The sequence below is a fragment of the Triticum aestivum genome, chromosome 3B, assembly GCF_018294505.1.
Source record: "Triticum aestivum cultivar Chinese Spring chromosome 3B, IWGSC CS RefSeq v2.1, whole genome shotgun sequence".
Taxonomy (NCBI): domain Eukaryota; kingdom Viridiplantae; phylum Streptophyta; class Magnoliopsida; order Poales; family Poaceae; genus Triticum; species Triticum aestivum.
The window spans coordinates 19,772,772-19,778,540 of record NC_057801.1 but is presented as its reverse complement, the minus strand read 5'-3'; positions in this window follow the sequence as shown (position 1 = coordinate 19,778,540).

Genomic DNA, 5,769 nt, shown 5'->3' with positions numbered 1-5,769 from the left:
GGCCGCCCCTCCTCCCTCCTCCGCCGGCAGCCCTCCTCCCACCGCCCTCGACCTCGCCGCCCCTAGCTACCTCTCCGTCGCCCCCCACCCCCTGCCACTAGTTAGTACTAGATTTAGTAGTAGTAGATGTTAATTTAGGGTTAGCTAGTACTAGATGTTGCTTAGTTAGTACTAGATTTTTAGTAGTAGTAGTGGTAGTTGAACTACTTTAGTTGTAGTTGAACTAGTTTAGTAAGTAAATTAATAAACTAGTTGAACTAGTTGAATTAACAGAACTAATCTATTTTTAGTAAGATAATTAATATAACTAGTTGAACTACTTTATTTTTAGAAAGAACTAGTTTTTTTCTATTTATAGTAAGTTTATATTTAGTAAGAACTAGTTGAATTAATAAAACTAGTTGAACATGTCATGTTTGTTGTTAGTGATAACTTATATGGTTTCAGGTGACCTCCGTCGTCCCCGTCACCGACCCCCTCCGACATCCCCGCCGTCGTCCCAGTCACCGACCCCCTCGGACATCGAGGTGAGACCAGCCAAATATCCTTGTATATCTTGTGTTGTTGCTCAAATTGGATATGTGGTTGCCCAAGTGGCCATTCATGTTCAGTTTACATCTCCGAGTGGCCTATGTTTTGCCGGAGTGTTGATTAATTTTCGTTCCGGCAAATTTCAGGCGCTCGATATGTCCTTTTTTAGCAAAGGTCATGCCGGATTTTGTCGTGAATTCTGGCATGACTTGTGCTAGAATATGTACAAGTTTAATCTTTGAATTATGATTGTAAGAAATGTCGTACTCGGACGACGACGGTCTCCCGGGGGAGTGTAGCTGGTGCCACGACGATCGAGGTATGTGCGACAGGTTCGTTCGGCTGGACGAAGATCGGCGCTTCAGCATTAAGCTCGAGGAGACCTTCGATTGTGAAACGGTACGCAACAACGACAAGTGTTTTTTTCTCCATTAAGCATGACTTCAACTATTTCAACGTCTAATTTTCATATTTTACAATTCGACTAGCTTATCCCATGCCATGCAAGACGCTATGTCTTGGAGAGGATGGGTTTTGAAGACCATGAAAATTTCGAAACAAAGAAAATACACCTAAGGCCCCATCATGATATGGATTTTGAAGTAAATCTGTGCAATGTTCAGAGCGTAACCCATTTTGGTTGCCAAAATTGGGAAGCACTTTGCAAAATGTATGGTTTTTATGAGGGTATGATTGTCACCATGGATCTTGGTGATCCTGACAGCGAGGAAGACAATATGGACATTTGGGTCCTTGTTGATACGCTTCCGATTGTACCGCTATGTGAGTTTCTCAAACATAGTTATTAACTAATTTATATTGTTTATTTCAAAATAGTTGATAGCTTATTTCCATTGACAGCTTATTTTGATTCTTCAAAGACTGTGCGGAAGATGGTAGATAAAACCCACTACACCGAAGGCACCCAATTAATGTATAAGGAGAAAAATCATCTGATTGCATTTTGTACTCTTCTTGAGAATTACAATGACTATTATCGAACTCCTCCAAATTATGGTGAATACGTGCCACTAGTGCATGTGTTGAACAATGATAACTTCTCTGGAGATACCCTGGTAAGATTTTTTACTATTACGACATCCGTGCATTTTTTGCATACTTCTAAAACTAGTACATCATTGCTAACTACGAAGTTATTATTATGTTTTTCAACAGAAACTCCCAATGGATTGTGTGCCTCATCTGATGTCTCTGCATGGTCGCCTCTCAGTTCTGAACATACTGCCAGGTAAATCTACGGAGCTCACCTGTGCATATCGGATTTCTAAAACCCGTGAACACATGATCATCAGAGAATGGAAGAAATGTATGGACATTCGCAAGGAGGTTCTTGGAAGTAACATTCAGCAAAAGGCAAGAATGGGAGACAGGCTAATCTCCATTCTCCATAATGGAGAGTCAGGGGCTATCTTGTTTTTTGTTATTTTACCTTAGAAAATGTAGTAGGTCTTAATCGAATGTAATAGGTCCTATGAGGTACAATATGTTTATTATGTGGTAATGTGTTAGAGTTGATAATGATGATCTTGAGGAGGTGTTATGTGATGTCAATGATGAAAACGATGATATTGAGGAGGTGTTATATGACAATGATGTATTATGATGCTAAGTTGTTAATGATATGATGATGATGATGATATTATTATATCATGGGGTGAAAGAACCGCGGATTAGTTTCAAGTGGATGGACATCCACTTGAAACTAGTCCACGGTTCTTTCACCCCATGATGTCATAACTCATTATGATGTAAAAACAATCTCTAAATTCCTGTTGTATGAAAACTTGTGTAAAGGTGTATGAATACAACATGAAAAAGAAAAGAAATAAAATACTAAATAATAGTAGTAGCACGGGTAAGGAGAAGCGCTACTACTAATTACCAGTAGCGATGTTCTAAAGAACCGCTGCTACTAAGTCAATTTAGCAGTAGCGTGGGTCAAGACGCGCTATTGCTAAGCATTAGCTGTAGCGCCTTATCAGTAGCGCTCCTGCCCGCGCTACTGATAGGCCCAAAACCCGCGCTGCTGCTAGGCTTTTCCCTAGTAGTGAGATAACATGCACCATGTGCAAATGTGATTGATGTATGTAAACAATAGTGTTATTTTCAGTTGTCTGGCTGATGCTATTAACACGTGTAAGCGGGTGCTTCAAAAACATGTCGGAAAACCAACGGATATAACACAAATGTCACAACGAGTGTTGGACAAGAGAAACAACATGATGATGATGCGTGTATGACTAGCTTTGGTTCAGCTAAGAGACAACTCACTTATAAAAGTGTCCACGCTATGTCCATGTTGTATGCAGAATGTTATCATCACATCGTACTACAAGTTACCACACATGTTCAATACAAGTTACCACCCAAAAAATGATAAATCATGTTCTCATAGCCCATTTCATGTGAAAAACATGCAGGTGCTCCACCTACATCTAACCATAGGATCCATGAGCCAAACAAGGAAGCAATTTCTAGCATTGTGTGTGGGGGGGTGTTCTTTGATGTATCGGTCAGTGAGCCAACAAGTCCAGAAACGGGAGCGCTGAACGCTGATTAAGGAGGGCTTAATGTTGAGGCATACTCCACACCTAAGGCTCCTGATACAACAATGAAGTTTAAAACTTTTGAGGTGGTTGTTGCTCACTACGAGCTATATGCACTCACAAATGGATTTGGGACAAAGATAGAGTACACAAGGACACGAAAGGACAACATAGTGAGCAGAGCACTCTTGGTGTGTGGGAAAGGCGGCAAGCCAAAGAAGAAGAAGAAGAAGAAGAAGAAGAAGAAGAAGAAGAAGAAGAAGAAGAAGAAGAAGAAGAAGAAGAAGAAGAAGAAGGAGGAGGAGGAGGAGGAGGTGCGGGATGTGCTGAACCCATAAGGCATCATGAAGAAGAGAAAAAAGGCGGAAGATTGTGAGGATTGAGTGTCCAGCCCACCTTTATCTTACGGACAAGTATGCGTGGTGGAGAGTCGAACGCTTTGACAACAACCACAACCACCCACTGATAAGAAAGTCATCCCTGACAAAATTTCTAGCATCACATCGGAACATTCCCAAAGACGAGCAAGATTTCTTATGGATTCTACACGAATGCAACATAGAGACCACGAGGCAAATGCAAGTAATTTCATGGATCTATGGTAATGCTGAGAATGTACCATACACAACACAAGACCTTGCAAATCAGTGAGCCAAATTTCGCAAGGAGTACCGTAATGCAAACGTGGGGAGCGCAATTGCATACTTTGAGGAGCTCAGGGCAAAGGATCCAGATTTCTATTGGAGAATAAAACTTGATGACGAAGACAGGGTGGAAAATGTGTTCTGGATAGATGGCGCATCACATAGGGAATACCCAAAATACAATGACATTGTGTCGTTCGAAACAACATACATGACTAATATGTACAAGATGTCGTGTGCCCCCTTCATTGGCATTAACAACCATGGGCAATCAATCATTTTTGGTTGTGGATTCGTCCGAAATGAACTGACTGACAACTTTGTGTGGTTGTTTAACACATTCTTGCATGCGATGGGTGGGGTTGCACCAAAGAACATAATCACAGATCAGGACTTTGCCATGAGGAATGCTATTGATGAGGTGTTCATCGGGATAGTACACAGAAATTGCAGATGACACATTATGAAGAAAGCACAAGAGAAGCTTGGGAGGTTAATGGCTGATGATCAACCACTGAATAAATCATTCAAAGATTGTGTTGACAACAGCTTGAATGGTATTGTATTTTCACAAAACACACTCCACTCATATAACTGCAAACTACATATTTGTGCCGCGATATCCAAAGTTACCATGCTGAATTATAATAAATTACCACCAATAGTACACATTTTCCCCACATTTATAAAAGAAGGTTTCATGTGAAAAATTGGACTGTTATGGTACCCGGAAAGAGTTACCAGCACTCATGTTCTTAAGTGACCATAACCACTTGAGCATGTTTACCATGTAGTTATAATTCCCAATTCTGCATCGACTATAACCACCTAGTGTTGCGTGAAGTAAGTTATCATGTTAAGTGCATCAAAAGTTATCATGATATGTGGAATTGAGTTATCATCTCTTTCATTTTTGCATGGAGTGGAAGTTATATGAGATAGAGTCACAAATATCTGTGATTAGATCCTTAATTATGTGCATTGGGGGAGTTCCCCATTCTGCATGAACGAGAACCACATATTGTCCCCTGAAGCAAGTTATCATGTTAAGTATGTTAGAATTACCATGATATGCGCACTGAAGTTACCATCTCCTTGGTTTTTGAATACAGTGGAGGAGTTTGAGGAAAAATGGTGGATGATCATGGGCAAACGGACAACAAACATTTCCATTGGCTGTGGGAAAACAAGGAATGCTGGGTCCCGATGTACTACATGCACGACTTCTTCCCATTCTTGCAGACCACGACAAGGAGCGAGGGATTCAACATTGTGTTGAAGAAGTACGTCAACCCAAATAACTCGCTAGTAGAATTTGCAAAACAGTACACTGCGATACAGGAGAAGGTGATGGTGAGTTATGTCTACTATGCAACCTTCTTCTTTGTAGACGTTGTTGGGCCTCCAAGTGCAGAGGTTTGTAGGACAGTACCAAATTTCCCTCAAGTGGATGACCTAAGGTTTATCAATCCGTGGGAGGCGTAGGATGAAGATGATATCTCTCAAACAACCCTGCAACCAAATAACAAAGAGTCTCTTGTGTCCCCAACACACCCAATACAGTGGTAAATTGTATAGGTGCACTAGTTCGGTGAAGAGATGGTGATACAAGTGCAATATGGATAGAAGATATGGATTTTTGTAATCTAAAAATATAAAAACAGCAAGGTAACTAGTAACAAAAGTGAGCGAAAACGGTATTGCAATGTGAAAGTGCGTTATATCGACTAGAGGGGGGTGAATAGGCGATTTTTATGAATTCTTCACTGAGGAATTTGCTGGTGAGGAAATTCCTTACTGAAGAACTACTTGCAGCGGAATAAGTACTCAGAAGTAAACGTAACAGGATACAAACATAGTCATCATGATGAAATGAAGACTAGCACAGAGTACAGAAAGCGTAAACACAGGATAACAAGATGAAGACGGACAGACTGAAGAAATTGAACTGAGGAATTTGTGGAAGTCTTCAGTCAAAGTCTTCAAGCACAGATATGAACAACATACAACACAGTAATGAGGAAATG